The 14,716-nt window shown below is 43.7% G+C and overlaps 1 long non-coding RNA gene across 1 annotated transcript in view; it reads right to left on the reverse strand.

The window, feature by feature from the left end:
• The window catches only part of LOC114009285 (uncharacterized), a 25,301-nt gene continuing 10,585 nt past the window's right edge, over nucleotides 1-14,716 (reverse strand). The window contains exons 2-3 of the long non-coding RNA XR_003550733.1: nucleotides 377-491; nucleotides 1-267 (exon numbers count right to left, since the gene is read on the reverse strand). This is a non-coding gene — a long non-coding RNA (uncharacterized LOC114009285). The remainder of the gene's footprint in view (nucleotides 268-376; nucleotides 492-14,716) is intronic.

A 14,716-nucleotide genomic window follows, 5' to 3' on the forward strand; every position in this document is an offset into this window, starting at 1 on the left:
AGTTGTTGTTCAATGAGTACAGAGTTTCAGTTTTGCAAGATGAAAAGAGTCCTGGAGATGGATAGTGTGATGGTTGCACAACATGCAAATGTGCTTAACATGACAAAATGGCTAAGGTGGTACATTTATGCTATGCGGATTTTACCACACATTTTTTTCTTCAAAAAAAGTGTCCACGGGTATTAAAAATCCTCATTGCCCCATTGGTGACCAGCTGCCACTTTTTTTTTTTCCTGAGCTGTGTGTCTTCTTCAGCTTCTTATCCACCTGGTGCCAAGGTAGAAGGAGAGTCAAGTAAACTTTCATTTCATTCCAGAGAAATGATAAACCCAAGAGGCAGGCAATTTGCCAGGGCAAAAAGAATAAGAAAATATACCAAAAAGTCAATCCAGAAGGTGTCCCCTCTGTTCCACGGCCTGGCCCTGCAGACACTGAGCGCTGGGCATGCCTACCTTGTGCAAGGTGATCTCGTCTCTCCTGAAATTTGACATCTAGGGGAAGGTAAAAGAGACAGAGTGCATCCTGGACAGGTTATAATCCACAAAATGTATTATCATTGTACTTCGGATTCTAAATGTTTCTTTCAATGAGTCACAAAGGTTAACTGGTTCTTAAATTTTCAAACCCACAAGATTTTCCGTTTATAGATTGTCCTCAGGAGACCTCTCTCTGAGTGTTCCCTCCATCTTCATCCCCAACTGGCAGCTGCTTCTTAGCGTGCGTGTTTACAGAAATACCAGTAGTTATTGCATGTTCCTTTCCATGTGATTAAGCATTGCCATAAAGCCCTGGCTGGATTAGAAATAGATCTTTGCCTTCTGAGAAAGCGCTGAATGAACAAGGCTCATGGTGGCAGTAGGCAATTTGTGCCATCTACTGGCCACTGACGGTGTCACACACCACATGTCCAAGACCCCTGCCAATGACCTGGCCAGAGCCATTGTCCTGCCTACTCCGGGACAAGAGGTGACTGCAAAACATGACCAACCAACTGCCTCACTATGGAATCGATTTCTAGACCTTTGTTCCATTCACCTGAGATATTACCTGAGCAAACAGTCCCTTAGATCCCTTGCTCCACAAAGGGCTGGGAGGAAGGACAATTAGGCACAGGGACCGTACTGTGGCATTATTTTCATATGTGTCCAGATTGGAGATGAATGGGATACACCAAAATATGCTTTGCAACCATGTTTGTTTGTTTGTTTTAATTTTTGCTATAGGGTACACGTACTCACCAGAGAGAGAGAGAGAGAGAGAGAGAGAAATCACCCCACAGGGGGAATAGCCACACTGCAATCCCTTATCCTCCACTCTCCTCTCTGGATTTTGAGCACATACACCCAAATACCCAGTGTGATTTTCAAGCCACTAGGACCAGGACTTGAACTGTGAAGCTGACTACATGGGATCCAGCACCTTAACCTCCATGCCACCTGCTGGCCCATGGTTTACAACTTTTACTTATAACATTTGCCACATGGCTTTTAACAAATACTATCTCCTTTGAGCCTCATTAACAGCTGTATGTGCTAAGTTCTATTATTCTTGTTTTACAGGTGAGGAAACAGACACTGAGAGGTTCAATCAGTGGATCTCATGCCTTTCTGAAACACAGAGGGAAATGAAGCATAACTGGGGTACTTGCTGGGAAGCAGAAGGACAACATAATGGTTCTCTTGTCTATTTTCCAAAGCAAACAAGCCATCATAAAGATAGCCAAATAGTCCTTTTAATAGTTTGGAAGATTCTCTTTAAAAGCCAGACAAACAAATAGGCATCCTCAACTTGATAGTCACTGTCTCACGTTCCGGTTCATTTCGGCAAATTTAGGTTGACCATGCAGGTTCCAGGGCAACAGCCTGTGGGCAGTACTTTGCCACCATCTTTGCAGGGCATTCTTGAGAAGTGCCCAAGATCCAGCTAAGGTCAGGAGGAAGGGGGTTACAGGGTGGTCACACCCTCAGAAGGGCGCTCTCTCTCTCATTCTCATGGATGGAGACCCATACTTTAACGTGAATAAAGAAAAAATTTAAGATTTTTTTTTTAAAAAGAGAATTGACTCTTTGTTTTGGGGCTCCTTAAGCTCAGAATTTGCCTGGGAAACACAGCCTGCCAAGAGCAGAGACCAAAACAGAATACCTGTGCATATTTACACTTCATATCCATGCGCGCCCTCTGGTGGCCACTTCCACATGGGTCTAGGCTGCTAGTCCCTGAAGGCTGGAGGAGTACTGTTACTTCCAGGAGAGAGGAGAGAGTTTGGGCTGTTTGCCCAAGGTTCAAGGCAGAATCAGAATAGAAACTCCATTTCCTGGAGCCATTCTCACACACGCTGCTGGGAATTACAGCCCACATGAAAGAGAGAGTCCACAGGAAATTGGAAGATGGGACTAATAAAAAGTTCTTATAGCTGATCTCCCCTCTGACAATTTCTTTTTTTTTCTTTCTTTTTTTTTTTTTTTTTTACTTTTAAGAAATTTAGAAGTGGGGTAAGAGGCAGAGAGGGGGCAAAAAGGACTTCAAGGAGATATCTGTGTTTTGAGGTGGGAGAAAAAGGAGGAGGAAGGAGAAAAAAGAGAAATTGATCAGTCAAGGCCCGTTGTGCCAGTACCATGACTTCTTTCTTTTTTTTTTTTTTTTTTTTTTTTGCTAAGTTGAAGATGGCCTCTCAGAACAAGATTCATTTCTATGATTTGGGGATGCATTCTAGAAATGAGAGAAATGAGAGAAAAGATGTGAATGGTTGATGGTATCTAAGCCCATTCCTTAAAAAAACTAAAGCTCGAAAAGGTTAAGTCTTTTTTTTTTTTTGTCCTTTTTTCTTTAAGAGAGATTTTTACTATAGAGTACATGTGCTCACCAGAGAGACAGAGAGACAGAAAGTAAGAAATCACTCCCCAGGGGGATAGCCATGCTGCAATCCCTTCTCCTCCACTCTCTTGGGATCTTGGGCACGCACACATATGCGCCTGGTGTGAGTTTTAAGCCACTAGGCCCAGGCCTCAAACCACAGTCAACTACGTGGGAGTTCAACGACATAGCCATTACACCGTCTGCTGGTCCTGGGTTTAAGTCATTTTGCCAGTCATCTTGACTTTGTAAAGCATATTAAAGACCTAATCTCTGGCCTGCAGTGGCATGGTTGTTAAGGCAGCTGGATCCCACATGGCTAACAGCATGCATAGTTTGAGTCCCAGACCCAGTGGTTTGAGAAACGGGCCAGGCATATATGTGTGCCTGCATGCCCAAAATTCTGAAAGGAAGAAGAAATGGAGGAGAAGGGATCATAATATGACCATACCTCACAGGGAGTGTTTTCTCACTTTCCCTCTTTCTCCCTTTGGTAAGCACACACACACTTTGGCAATAAGGGAAAAAAAAAAAAAAAAAAAAGCTTACTTTTTTTTTGCCCACAAGCAAGACAGACAGAAAGACAGCATCCCTAACTGGCTATGATACACCCCAAGCCTCAGCCAGAACAGATCATGGACACATGTGTAAGCATGGATTGTTCAAGACCTTCAAATGTGAATCCATAACTTTCCCGTGAGGGTCATCCTAGCAGAACGTGGCCCCACTTCGGTCTCTTTCTATTCCATTGTGTTTCTGTCAGAACAAACAAATGGCTTCTTTCTGAAGTGCAGGTAACATTAACAACTTTTTGGTGCTGCAGGGAGTAAAGCAAGGAGATGAGAAGAATCAACGATAAGCTCTCTGGCAGAGAAAGAACAATAAGCAGGTGAACATGGCAGCAAAATGGCAGACTGCAGGGACAGCAGTGAATGTAATCTCTTGCCCTTGACTCACAAATAACCAAGGATAATATAGTTGTTGATATTTTCTTATTCTCCAAACAAATTGGTTGTCACTACTCTTCTGGTCCTATTATACAATTTGCCTGAGCTGTTGCATTTGTTTTTTTCCAAAGTCATCTCACCTAAGCCCATTTCAAGTGCGCTTGTGGTATTCACTGTCAGATCAAGCATTGGGCACCCAATTAAATATTGACAAACAAATTGATGTTCATTTGCAAGAGCTGAGAACTTCTTCAGACAGTTTAGGAGAATGGGTGTTTACAAGGCATTACAAGTCATTTGAGAATGTCATACATTATTTCAATATATCTGTATAACTTTTTTGCCATATAATGACACACACTAGAAGTAGATTTCTATACAAAACCAATGCCATAGACTATGGTCTTCTAACAATATGCCTGTAGATCTGAAAGATCTTCATAAACAGATCATAAATTTGCAAAATAATTTTCTACCTTTGTTCAATCCTTCTAATTTAGCCCCTAACATTTTAAATAAACTTAAAGACACTGATCCTTTTAAGATGCTTTGCCACTCCTTATGGTATTTCTTGAAAATTGTTGTGTCAATAATCTTGCTTATGTTTATTTTCCTACTAGTCTGCAAAACCACTTGACTCCAATGAGAGAACTTCCGTACAGCAGGCGTCCAGCTCCACAAACTCAAATTAGAAAAAGAAAAAGAAGGATATGTAGGGAGTGGCCCAATCTGAACAAACATGGTGACCTTAAGATGGGTACAGAAATGTGGTTCCATGAGCTTCATTTGCATAGCAATGAAAGCAATTAATATATGAATACACTAGCTGTGTGTTGTTACCTGTTACTGTGTCGCTATATGGGGTTAAGAAAGCCACACATGTTATTCAGATTTCACCCCAAAAGACCAGAAGAAACCACATGGCACCAGTCGCCATTTGTTTTCAGATCATTAGGTGATTAACAACTGAAAACAACTGGCTTTGCATTCCATTTCCTCTTCCCCCATTTTCTGCCCTATAAAATAATAAACCTGAGGCTGGTTCACTATCCTGGCTTTCTTTCTCCATCAGAGAATTTGGGCCCACCAATACTCGCTTTTCTATACTAGTATGTCTTTTTGTGCTTATTTTTATGTTTATTTTGTGGACAGAAGTCTGACTACTTTTCCTATTTTTCTAAAATCTTTTCAAAAGGGGACTGGGGAAGTCATGCCCACAAACATTAACAGACCATTTTACTTTCTATTAACAGGATTCTTCCTACCTCCTGTCCCTGGCATAGTCTTTGAGATGTATTTCTTTTGCTTATGCCTTCCCAAGACACAGAACTTCCCTTTTCCTTGAGATGTAGATTAAGCCTTTCTTTAACTAAGACAGGGATTTTCCCTTCCAATCACCAACCTAAGAATTTGTGGAACCCACCTATAACCTACAAGTCCCCGCTTCTACATGTCCCGCCTTTTTGGGCCAGACCAATGGGAAATCTTTTAATTAAATGTTGTGTGTCAATCTCAAAAGCAAATAAAAGGAACCTATGTACATGATCACCCTGAGAAAAGGCATGTATGCCTCTTCTCCGGGCCTAGATCACTCACAGTTGGCTTGGAAATAAACCGCATTAATTATTAATTATTAATTTTACAGTTGGTTATATTTTTTCCATCGACAATTTCTAATCCACAGACCCATTCCTCACCCCCCACACCCCACACCCCCACTCAGAAAAATGTGCTTTGCTGAGTGTGTCTGGCAGCAGATATTCCCGATCACATTCCCTGAGCAGACATTCCCTGAGCTGCCTGGAAGTGTGAAGGCTAAGTGTTTGGAGGGACAGCAAGGCCTGGAGCTTGGATGGCATCAATTAGAGACATGCTCTGAGAAAGAGAACACCAGAATCTGGGAGGCGTGAGCACTGCTGGGAACACATTGAGGGGAGCTTTACAGGGTGACTTCGAGGGCTCTTCCCTAACCACTCCATCCAGGTTGATGATGGTGGCACATACCTTAAAGAAAATAAATAAAACCTGCACAGGCCTAGCTAAATAGTGACCTGAGCCTTCACGGTCTGTGTGCTTTCCATTAAGTCTGTTTATAGCAATAAAATCAGGGACCAGCAGATGGCATGGTGGTTAAGGCACTAGACACACCCACATGGTCGACCATAGTTTGAGTCCTGGAGCTGGTGGCTTGTTTTCTTGCCCCACCCCTGCTGCCCCCATTGTCTCTCTCTGGTCAAATTAAAATAAGTGAATGAATAAATAAAATTAAATAAGTAATTATTTAAAAAAATAAAACCATAAAATACACAAAAATAAACCACCTCAACCATGCTTCTTTGGGGTATCATATGGAAATTATTCCTACCCCAAATTCCTACTTCCTAAAGAAATCGAGCAGGTGTGTGTGTGTGTGTGTGTGTGTGTGTGTGTGTGTGGCTTTATACAATTATGAATTTTTTATTATTTAAAATTTTGCTATAGGGCACGTGCACCCACCAGAGAGGGGAGGGGATGAGAAATCACACACACACACACACACACACGCACACACCCAGGAGTTGGCCATGTTGCAATCCCTTGTCCTCCATTCTCCTCTCAGGATTTTGGGAGTGCACATATGTGTGCCTAGTGTGATTTTCAAGCCACCAGTTCCGGGACTCAAACCATGGTCAGCCATGTGAGAGTCCAGCACCTTAACCACCAGGCCTCCTTCTGGCCCACTATTAAGAATTCTTTGTATTAGTTCACTCATTTATTCACAAACTGTTTACTGGGCACCTACCACACGCCAGGTACAGTTAGGATACATTAGTGAACAGAAGATATCATTTGTTTTTGAGGAATTAATCATCCAGAAGTAGAGATAGATCACAAGTAATAATGTGCTATGTAAAAGAGGAAAGGGCAATGGAGAAAGAAAAAGTGGGATCAGGAGCATCTATCAGGAAAGGGAGGACGTTACAATTAAGTTTTACATAGAATGCAATGAGGGTTGACCTCAGTGGGAAAGCAACAAGGAGCAGAGACATTTAATGTTGAACTTCTCCCTCCCTCTGACCCCAGGTAAAGTTGAAGAACCTCCAGGGACAGCCAAAGGATTCATCCACAGGATTTTTATGACCCATCAATAGAATTGGGCACAAAACTGAAGAAGGGTGATCAAAAAGGTCTCCAAGATGCAACCTGACTTTGCAACTAAACATGATTATGATGAAATACGAAACCTGCCCCAGGAAATCTCTAGGGTTGGGGTGTTGAATGGCCTTAACCAGAGATGAAAAACACAGAGCATGACAAAGGGAAAATACTGCATGTGGCAACAAGCCCCAAAAAACAGAAAGGAGGCCAAATAGATAACAGCAACCTGGTGACCTCTGAGTCACATCCAAGAGCGATGAAGAAGGAAGAGGTCTGTGCTCACAGCCAAAGTTGGAGGGCTGGAGAGGGACAGAAGAGAAGAAACTTCTCAGATTCTATTAGGTCATAGCAAAAGTCATAACATATTTTTCTATGTTTTTCTATGCAAAACAAAGGATTCATCCACAGGATTTTTATGACCCATCAATAGAATTGGGCACAAAACTGAAGAAGGGTGATCAAAAAGGTCTCCAAGATGCAACCTGACTTTGCAACTAAACATGATTATGATGAAATACGAAACCTGCCCCAGGAAATCTCTAGGGTTGGGGTGTTGAATGGCCTTAACCAGAGATGAAAAACACAGAGCATGACAAAGGGAAAATACTGCATGTGGCAACAAGCCCCAAAAAACAGAAAGGAGGCCAAATAGATAACAGCAACCTGGTGACCTCTGAGTCACATCCAAGAGCGATGAAGAAGGAAGAGGTCTGTGCTCACAGCCAAAGTTGGAGGGCTGGAGAGGGACAGAAGAGAAGAAACTTCTCAGATTCTATTAGGTCATAGCAAAAGTCATAACATATTTTTCTATGTTTTTCTATGCAAAAATGCATCATGACTTTTCCAATGACCCAATGACTCTCTTGGCTGTTTCTCACAGACATCAATGGGAGGCCCTACATCCAAGGAGATGCCAGCTCCTCCAGATACCAGGTCATTGGGAAAATCATGATGCATTTTGCAAAGAAATGTAGAAAAATACATCATGACTTTCCCAATGACCCAATAGATTCCTCTCTTCTGGCCAACAATGCAATCACCCTCTAAGATTCATTGAGCACCAGAGGGAAGAGAAGACATACCACAAGACTAAAGATGGGGAAATGAAGTTCAAGATTGCAAAGGGGAAGAAAGTATAGAACAGTGAGTAAAAAGACTCAAAGAACTGACTTCAAGATGCTACTGAATTACCTATGCTGGACCACCTCCTCTGGACCTCATGCTTTGTGCAGGCCTGTTGAGCTGGGGGGGTTTCCGTTCTAACAGTTAAAAGTAAATCCATAAGTCAGGGTTTCTAGTGGTAGACAATAGAAGTCCTCTAGCTAGTTTGAGGAGTAAATAGTTTATTATAAGATAAGCACCACACACCTGATCATTGATGCCACATCACAGAACTGGCCCAGCCAGGAGCTGCTGTTTCTGCTGTATCAGGAGACCACTGCCACTCCTACCACCCCTGCCACCCCTGCGGTTGCTACCTACACGATTCCCACCAACAAGTGGCATGCTCACATTCAAAATACTGAGTAGGTATGAACAATTATTAGACCCTCCATCACATGTGTGCACCTTAAAAGCAAAGAAGGCTGTGAAACGTGACATCTTGAGAATCCACATTGGAGGGCAGGATTTACACCTGGGAAGCTATCAAACTGTGAAGAGGGTGTTGCAAAGATGTGGGAAGCTATAAATGCTAAAGTTCCCCAAAGCAGACTCTGACATAACCAACACACTGGAAAACTAAAGGAGTGGCCCAGCCATGGTGGTGCACAGTAGCACCACCACTTGAGAGGCTAGAGGCCACCTGGGAGGCCCAGGTTTGGGTCCCAGGCAACCTAATTAGGTTGTGAGGTGCGGCTGCAGGCAACTGTGATCCTGGCTAATTAGGAGGCCGGGGCAGGAGTATGCAACACAGCAAGATCCTGTCAAAACTTTGTATCTCTGTCTCTCTTTTGTTCTCCTCTCCTTCCTGTTCTTTCTTTTTCTCTCAGAAAAAAAGGAAGGAAAAGGAGGGGGTTGATACACATGTGCTGTCTGAGATGTGCCACAGGAAGAACAGAATGGGGCACAGTGCATTATTGCTTTCTTTTTTTTTAATTTGTTGATTTCTTTATTATCATCATAATCTTGTTTATATTACATTGAATCACATATAACTTTACAGTGTATTACATTGCTTTTTCCAGGAGGAATACCATGCATATCAGTCAGTACAGAGACATTAAAATCCCCATTTCATCATCCAGTATCTTTTCATTGTTTTTCCTGATCATTATTATTACTATTCCAATTATTATTTTTTTTTTTTTTTGGAGAGGTTATTTTGCTATAGGGTGCGTGCGCTCACCAGACAGAGACAGAGAGACAGAAAGCGAGAAATCACCCCCCAGGGGGAATGGCCATGCCGCAATCCCTTCTCCATTCTCCTCTCAGGATCTTGGGCACGCACGCACACGTGCCTGGCGTTGAGTTTTAAGCCACCGGGTCCAGGACGCAAACCGCGGTCGACTACGTGGGAGTCCAGCGACATAGCCATTACGCTAACTGCTGGTCCTTCCAATTATTTTTTTAAACAATCACTATTTCTCATTTTGCTTGTAAAAAGACAGTCTTGCTTTCTTTCGGACACTTGACATTTAGAAAAATCAGAAATAATGTTGCCAATAAAATGATTCCTGCCAATAATGTTCACCAATAAAATGTTTCCAGTGAAGGGACTCCAGGTGGGCTGCCACAGCCGTGGGCCAGCTTGGAACCTCTGTGGGCAGTACCAAAAAGACCTGGCTTGCCTCAGCCGTTCCCTGTCAGGGACCACTGTTCTGCGCGGCCCGACATCCAGTATCTTGAGAGCTGTTTTCTTTGGTTTTCCTCCATCCATTTTGTCCTGTGTTAATTATTTCAGATTGGGGGATAAGTCTAGTCCCTGTTACTCTAGCTCTCTGTAGGATGCAGTAGGATGCAATGATTCTTCGAATCACAGAGCCACACCTTGTCACTCACAGGGGAGGCAACCCTCAGTCAGGTGAGCCTGGAGCCCTCACATGTTTAGATGTGCGATGGATCGAGTCATGGTCCACTTCTTCATGTCCCTTCTCTGGTCCTTTACACATCCATGTTGCCATGGTCCCATGGTAGGCAAAGTACAAGGGACTTCAAAAATGTCACGGAAAATGGAACTAAAATACAAGTTTATTGGGCCAGCCACGGCATGGTGGCTCAGGTGGCTGGGTCCCATGTAGCTGACTGCATGGCCTGAGTCCTAGACCCAGCAGCTTGAGAAACATGCTGGGCATGTGTGCATGTGTGTCCAAAATCCCAAAAGGAGGGAGAAAGGGAAGAGAAGGGATTTTGATCATGACCAGTCCCCATGGGTGGGTAGAGGGTGCTTTCTCCTGTCTCTCTGACAAGCGCTCACACCCTCTGGCATTTTTTTTTAACTATTTATTTGGTGCAAAAAAAATGTGAAGGGGGCCAATCATAGTGTAAGACACGATACCCTGCAAGGCTGACCCACTTGGGAATGTTCTGAGTTTGTATCCAGAGACCTCTCAGCCTCGCTCATGTGACCATGTCCCATCCTCGCTGCCTTCCCCTCTCCTCTCCACAGACCCACTGTCTCTTCACGAGGACTCATCATAAATGGCATACTGAGAGTGGTTACTTGTCCAGGTGGGTGACCTTTGAGTGCCTGCTTAGTGTTTTATTTAGGGGAGAAGCCCTGCCTTTATAAGAACCCAGAGAAAACAGGACAGCGATACAGTGATAAGGCAACTCACAACACCATATGAAGCAATCCCATATGGAAGTGTCTGGGTTCATGACCAGACACCTCTCCGTGTATGCTAGGCACACATGTGTACCTATGATCTGGGGCTAGCTGAAGTTAGGGGTGGATCATGGCATCAAGACCCTGTCTCTCTGTCTGACCCTCTTGCTCATGGAAGAAGGAAACAAATTTAACTTTATTTATCCATTTATTTATTTATTTTAATTTGTCCAGAGAGAGACAGAGTAATAGAGAGAGAGAAAAAGCAAGCCACCAGGTCCCGGACTCGAACCACGGTCGTCCATGTGGGAATCCAGTGCCCTTAACCACCATGCCACCTGCTGGCCCCATGAAGGAAATAAACTTTAAAAAAAAATAATAATAAAATAAAAAACAAAGACCCCCAACATGTAGGAACTAAATTCATTCTGTACACATAAAACAGACATTTAATAAAATTATTGTGGTAACAGAACAGAAAAAAATAAGAAAATGGGAAACTGCTAAAAACTCTTTGAACAAGTGCTCTCTAACTGAAATAAATAGAGGGCCAAGGAAATACAGCAGTAGTTCTCCTGTCATGTCACTGCTCAGCAGCAGGAAAAAGGAAACGGCTTTGTGCTTCAGAGAGTTGCGCTTTTCTTCAGCCACGGTGCTCCTGGCTGTGACCGGAGCTTCCCACACTCCTTCCTTCGGTCCTGCTTATGGACACAATCGTTTGCACATCCACTTTGCCCCGACACTGTGACACTGTGTCCACCAAATGAGAATACCAGACTTCAGGGCCCAGTAAGTGGAATTCAGGACTGGGAGCTACACGAGCTCAGGCTTCCTCACCTTGACTGTCATACAAGGAGATCTCAAGAAGTTCCGAGAAGAATGAAATTAAATACGAGCTTATTCTGACATAAAAAAAATAATGGAAACCCATTTCATAATATGCATTTTTCATGAACCATAAACAAAAAGCCCACTTTCTTAGTAAATTGTCATATAAATGCCACACATTATTTCTAATTAAGACATAAATCCCTCACATTTATGCAGCCATTTTCCCTTTCAAAATGCTCTCCCAACACTGTGGTGGTAGTCCCTAAGAAAAACGCATGAAATAGCCAACAACTGGCTTATTTTACAACAAACAAAAATTTAAACTATCATGTATTAATAATTTAAGATAGTGACATTTATGCAATGTTTTAGAGGGTTTTTTTTTGGGGGGGTTGTTTTTTTAAGAGAGAGAGAAAGAGAGAGGACACCCTACAGGGTCTTGACGCTACACTCCACTCCCCCAGCCTCAGTCAGCCCTGAGTCTCAGCCAGCCAGACCTCAGGGCGGTCTCCTGACATGAACCCAGAACCTTCTCATGTGGGTCTGCCTCACAGAGTGTCATGCTTTATCACAGTGCCACTGCCACTGTCTAGTCCCACAACAATTTTGAAGTACAAATTCCCTAAGCATCTTTTTGTTTGTTTGTTTCCTTTTTAATTTGACCACAGAGGGTCAGAGTGAGAAAGAGAGAGAAAAGGCAAGCTACCAGGTCCAGGACTCGAACTATGATCAACCATGTGGAATCCAGCACCCTTAACCACGCCACCTGCCGGCCAGTCCCTAAGCATGTTTGACCTATGAAGAGCCATACATTGTTCTGGATAGTTTGCTTTGCCCAGAACCAAGGCTGCTTGCAGGCTGCCCTTCATAACTCTCCCACTAGGCGGCACTGTAGGCCAACCCAAGTATGTCCCAAAGCCAATATCAACCCGGTAAACTCACGCCTGGGAATACCAGAGCAGGTCACAAACCAATCATGCCAGCCCTCCCAACAACCCAGGGGTTCACTATTCCTACTGTATGGATGAAAAAATAGGATTTGGCTGTGTTGCCACAAGAACCAAGGAATCATTTATTCATATTCAGTGCCAAAATGTTTCTATAATTACATCCTAGAGCCACCAGTAGTGTAGTGCTTAAGGTTCCTAGATCCCACACGGCTGACTGTGTGTGTGTTCAAGCCAGGACCTGGTAGCTTGAGGAACATGCAGGGCACATGTGCACATGTGTCCCAAATACTGAAAGGTGGGAGAGAGAGAAGGACTTGCGGCATGACTATTTCCCATAGCATGTGCACATGTGTCCCAAATACTGAAAGGTAGGAGAGAGAGAAGGACTTGTGGCATGACTATTTCCCATAGGGGGTGCTTTCTCCCTCTCCCTCTCTGTCTCTCTGGTGAGCACACCCACTCTCTGGCAAAAAATGTTTTAAATAGTAAGAACAGCATCCTGGAATAATAGTGTGTTTTGAGTAGCATTTTTCTTCCTAGCCTCTCTCCAAACTTCAAAGCCCTAAAACGAAACAAAACAAATGAAGTATGGTCTTTCTCTCTCATAGATATGTGAGGAGGAAGGAAGGGGGCTCTTAGGGTCACAGCATTGCTCCCTCTGCTGGGAAGAACACCCAGACAGTACTAAATGACCAAAAAAGAGAAGAGCGCTGGGTTCTAGAGCTCTTCAAGCAGCTTGTTTGCTAGGGGGCATTTCTCAGCTAGTACAAGCTGCCATTTCTAGAGGAGGAATCCAGAAGCAAAAGAAGGCTGTGAGAGCCCAGAATTCTCTCTCCCCACAACAGTCTGCCCTAATATCTTAAATGTCTCATGGCCCCCAAAGAACAACCTCCTTTGCAAAGATGAATCACCTCTCAGCCAGTGAGGCTCCCTCCCAGCCAGTGAGCTGCCTCCCAGCCAGTGAACCTCCTTCCTAGCCAGTAAGATGCCTCTCAGACAAGGAGCCTCCCTCCCAGCCAGTGAGCTGCCTCCTAGACAATGAGCCTTTCTCCCAGCCAATGAGAAACCTCCCATTTAATGAGCCGTCATTCCAGCCAATGAGTCACCTCCTAGACAGAGCCTCCCTCCTAGTGCCCGTGAGTCTACCCTGCAGTGGCTCATGGGCACTGGGAGAGTGCAGGTGCTTAGGCATGTGTAGACTGCCTCTCACTGCTTACCACCTGCCTTTCCTTTCCAATGTACTTTCCCAGCAAATGCCCAGAGAAAGGAAATAATAAGGTTGAAACATTTAGAACTCTTCCAAACCCTCATCTCCCCCGACACCCAGGGTATTCACCCACCAAAGACTCTGTGGGTGGCCCACTCCTCTCCCGACCTGTACTCATTCAGGCACTTCCCAGAAAGCTTAGGGCTCTCAGCTCAGCCACAGAGAGGGTGTCTTCTGCAATCCCCCAAAGCCCCCCGACCCCTACCAATCTTTTTTTTTTTTTTTTTGAGAAGTTTTTTCTATAGGGCGCTTGCCAGAAAGACAGAGAGAGGCAGAGAGACAGAAAGACAGAAAGCGAGAAATCACCCCCCAGTGGGGATGGCCACGTAGCAATCCCTTCTCCTCCATTCTCCTCTTGGGATCTTGGACACGCAAACACACGCACCCGGCATGAGTTTAAGCCACCAGGTCCAGGACTCGAAATGCAGTCGACTACATGAGAGTTCAGCAACATAGCCATTACTCCAGCTCCTGGTCCCATACCTACCAATCTTTCAAAGCCCTTGAAATGCATGATTTTTATTCTAAGCGGTGTCACCACAGGAGGACAGGGTCCACATCTTTTTACATCCTACCCAGAAGCAGACAACTCTAGGATAAGCCTTTGATATCTGTGTTTTCGTTACATATGACCCAGTCTACTTCGGGAGTTCATAATATAGAAAAGCTAACCACAGTTTATCCTGAAGCAGCTGTCAGTTAATGCAGTCTGATATAATTATCTGGTCACCACTGTTTTAAAAACTGCACTTGACAACATTCATACTGAGTCTGAGATAGCCAGTTTGACAATGTTCCATACCACCTACTTTTTATTTGCTGATTTCTTACATTTAAGTTTTCTTCTGGCCTTTACTGACATTTGACTGTGAAATCCATTAACTCAATGAAAACTGAGTTCTATATGTAACAACCATGTCCACTTTACACTAAAATACATACACGAGGATTTCTCACATTTCTA

The sequence above is a fragment of the Tupaia chinensis genome, unplaced genomic scaffold, assembly GCF_000334495.1.
Source record: "Tupaia chinensis unplaced genomic scaffold, TupChi_1.0 Scaffold000511_1, whole genome shotgun sequence".
In the NCBI taxonomy this organism is placed as follows: domain Eukaryota; kingdom Metazoa; phylum Chordata; class Mammalia; order Scandentia; family Tupaiidae; genus Tupaia; species Tupaia belangeri.